The sequence below is a fragment of the Gossypium arboreum genome, chromosome 4 (assembly GCF_025698485.1).
Source record: "Gossypium arboreum isolate Shixiya-1 chromosome 4, ASM2569848v2, whole genome shotgun sequence".
NCBI classification, from domain to species: domain Eukaryota; kingdom Viridiplantae; phylum Streptophyta; class Magnoliopsida; order Malvales; family Malvaceae; genus Gossypium; species Gossypium arboreum.
In genome coordinates this window covers 28,408,123-28,412,114 of record NC_069073.1, presented here as the reverse complement: position 1 = coordinate 28,412,114, position 3,992 = coordinate 28,408,123, and the positions used below count along the sequence as shown (strand labels likewise).

At 38.1% G+C, this 3,992-nt stretch overlaps 1 non-coding gene across 1 annotated transcript; it reads left to right on the top strand.

Moving 5' to 3' along the window:
• The first annotated feature begins 3,591 nt into the window (after nt 1–3,591).
• LOC128291948 (small nucleolar RNA R71) lies at nt 3,592–3,698 on the top strand. The gene has a single exon (XR_008281932.1). It is a non-coding gene; the product is annotated as a small nucleolar RNA R71 (small nucleolar RNA).
• The last annotated feature ends 294 nt before the right edge of the window (nt 3,699–3,992 follow it).

Genomic DNA, 3,992 nt, shown 5'->3' with positions numbered 1-3,992 from the left:
TTAGCCACTTTTAAAATGCTAATGTTACAAGAAAGGTTACCCAAATTCACATTCGCAACTACACATACACAAGCCAATTTTTCTTCCTATCATCAAATTTAACACGAATCACAAACTTAAACCCTCAATAGCTACTATGGTCGAATAGATCCTTTCAATTCCATTTAACTACCATAAATTTAAAGTATTTAAATCAAGTTCATGAGTTTCTAATGCAAGAATTAGGCCAACCTACTAACCTTAACACCCACATTCGGCAAGTGACCACATGCACACTCTCATAGCCAATTTCCATATTACCAAAATCCTCAATACACATATTCCCCTTATTCAACTTTAATCTAAGCTCCCTACTCACAAAACACAAGGAATAGAAATCATCTTCTAAGTTTCCTACCTTAGCCGAATGGCCAAATCACCACAAGGATCTAAATACACACATGGGCTCAATCAAAGACCTATCCATCAACTAAATTTTATGAAATCTCAAAGAATTTACTTAAAACTTACCTCAATCAAACAAGTAGAAGACCGAATACCTAGCTTCTTCTCCCCCTTTTCTCTTCCTTTAGTTCATGACAAGAAGAACAAAACATAACCAAATTTCTCCTTTCTTCCTTTTATCAATTTCCCTCTTCTATTCGCCAAGACACCAAGGATGAGCAACAAAACTTTTTTTTTTTTTTCTTTCTTTGCTTTTGTTTCTCTCATGTACGGCAAGGGGGGAAAGCATCCACACTCTTTTTTTTTTTGTTATCATCATTTTCCTTTTTCCATTTCTTTAATGCTAACTTTCTTATTTTATTGTTTCCTACATGCATCACTAGCCTAACATGTTGGAGACATGTTTCCACCCATAGCATGGCCGGCCATCTTGCTTCATTTTGGCTAATTTGACATGCAAGGACAACACCTTCCCACATGTATTAATAGGCCACCTTACATTTGCCTAGCACATTTCTAAATTTTCTCACATAAGTCCTATTTGATAAAAATTCACTTACAATTAACAAAATCCAAACATGAAATTTTCACACATGCATGTATACATATAATGAGCATCAATTATGATGGTTAATTATTTTTATGACTCGGTTTAGTGGTCCCGAAACCACTTTCCGGCTAGGGTCAATTTAGGGATGTCACATGCTGCATCCTCGAGTTTAGTGGTTCGTGGGAGCGGTATTTACCTTTGATTGAATTCGGTTACAACAATAGTTTTCAATCAAGTATTAAGATGGCACCTTACGAGGCTCTGTACGGGCGTAAATGCCGTACGCCATTGTTTTGGACCGAGCTCGGTGAGAGCAAAATTTTCGAGTGGATTTGATTAAAGATCTTTGAATGTAAAGTAAGAATAATACGTGAAAGTCTGAAGGCAGCATCAGATCGTCAGAAGTCGTATGCGGATTTGAAACGAAGGGATATTGAGTATCAGGTGGGAGACAAAGTGTTTCTTAAGGTCTCACCTTGGAAAAAGATACTCAGATTTGGCCGTAAGGGCAAACTGAGTCCGAGGTTCATCGGGCCATATGAGATATCCGAGCGAGTCGGTCCAGTTGTGTATCATTTGATTTTGCCCCTTGAACTTGAAACGATTCACGATGTCTTTCATGTTTCGATGCTTCGACGCTATAGATCTGATCCGTCACACGTAATTAGTCCATCAGAGGTTGAAATTCAAGCCAATATGAGTTATGAAGAAGAACTGATTCGTATCCTAGCACGTGAAGTGAAAGAGTTGCGAAACAAAAGGGTTCCGCTAGTGAAAGTGTTATGGCTCAAACACGGGATAGAAGAAGCTACTTTGGAACCCGAGAACTCTACGAAAGAGCGATACCCAAACCTATTTACCGGTAAGATTTTCGGGGATGAAAATTTCTTAAGTGGGGGAGAGTTGTGGCAGCCCTAAAGTGACCCTAGTCGGAAAGCGGTTTTGGGACCGCTAAACCGAGTCACCAAATTATTTGAATACAATATTTATTGTCTAAAATATGTGATTATGAATGTGTGAAAGTTTTAAGTTTCGATTTAGTAAATTTCATGTGAATTTAGTCAATAGGACTTGTGTGACACTTTTGAAATGTGATAGGCTAATCTATAAGGATCTAATAGTGCATGTAATCAAAAGGGAGGACTTGCATGTCAATTTCCCCCTTTTTAATTGCTAGTGGCCGGCCATGACAAAGGATTATGGGCAAAACATGTCATAGACATGTTATGTTGGTGCATCATGGGAGGAAAAAAAATAAATTAATGAGTATGGGTAATAAAGAAATGGAAAAGAAAATAAAGTAGATGGAAATATGAGTCTAGTTTTAGGGAAAAATTACGAAACTGATTTTCAAGTTTTGAAACTCAAGATATGATTTTTAAGGCGGCAAAGGACGCAAAGAACCAACTTGTCTGGAAATTTTTAAATGGACTGTGAAAATAATTAAGTTAAGTCTGTGTGCACCTTGTGTTCGACTCCGGTTACGGACTCGGGTACGGGGTGTTACATTGTGGGGTAGCTTATTCTGTAGAATAACTGAGCAGACTGCGTTTAGCTCCACATGTGATGTTTCATCCAACTTCCGCTTATTTACTAAAAGCACTTTTAAAAATTTCATTGCATTTGGCATCTACGACAAAGCTTCAATAAACGGTAAGTTAATATGTAATTTTTTCAAAAGTTTGAGGAATTTACCTAATTGTTCGTCTAAGCGGTCTTTCCTTGCCGCGTTAGGGTATGAGACACGAGGTCTATTCACTGTTTTGTCATGAATTACCTCACTTTTACCTTTGCTCACCATAGTTTCTTGCATCAATTCTGGCTCAGGCGCAATGAATCCTTCCTTATCTTGAGTACTAATTGCGCTGAGGTGTTCCCTTGGATTAGGTTCAGTATTACTTGGTAAGCTACCTTGTGGTCATTCGGAGATTAGTTTGGATAGCTGGCCTAACTGAGTTTTGAGCCCTTGGATCGATGCTTGTTGATTCTTAAGTGCTGTCTCGGTATTTTGGAAACGGGTTTCTGATACCGAGATGAATTTAGAGAGCATCTCTTCAAGGTTTGGTTTCTTCTCTTGTTGATAAGGTAGCTGTTGAAAACCCTGAGGATTTTGTGGCTTTTGATTCCCTTGACTACCCCAAGAGAAATTTGGATGGTTCTTCCAACCTGCATTATAATTATTACTATATGGGTTATTTTGAGATCGAAAGTTATTGTTACCCATATAGTTGACTTGTTCCCCTTCGGTTGTAGGATTGAAGGATTGATATTCTGTATGCACTGCTCCTCCACTTGAGTCACACCTCATTACTGGATGTACCTGCATAGAACCAAGTAAACCATCAATCTTTTTATTGAGAAGTTCTACCTGATTTGATAGCGTAGTAACTGAGTTGACGTTATAAATGCCGGCAGTTTTTGTTGGCTTAGTCCTCATGACTTGCCACTGATAGTTATTTAGTGACATTTCTTCAATGAATTCATAAGCCTCTTCAGGTGTTTTGTTATTGATGGTTTCTCCAGCTGCTGCGTCAATCATCTGTCTTGTTGAGGGATTCATACCATTGTAAAACGTTTGAACTTGCAGCCATAGAGGTAACCCATGGTAAGGGCACCATCATAATAGATCCTTGTATCTCTCCCATGCATCAAAAAGTGTTTCTAAGTCCATCTGTATAGAAGAAGAGATATCATTACGTAACTTAGCCGTTTTGGCTGGCGGAAAATATTTTAGTAGAAATTTTTTGGTCATTTGTTCCCAAGTAGTGATGGACCCTCGTGGTAACGAGTTCAACCACTGTTTAGCTTTGTTTCTCAGTGAAAAAGGGAATAACCGAAGGTGAATGGCATCATCAAAAATGTCATTAATTTTGAAAGTGTCGTAAAACTCCAGAAAATTTGCCAAGTGTGTGTTGGGATCCTCATCCTGTAAACCATCAAACTGAACAAACTACTACATCATCTGAATTGTGTTAGGTTTCAGTTAGAAATTATTTAC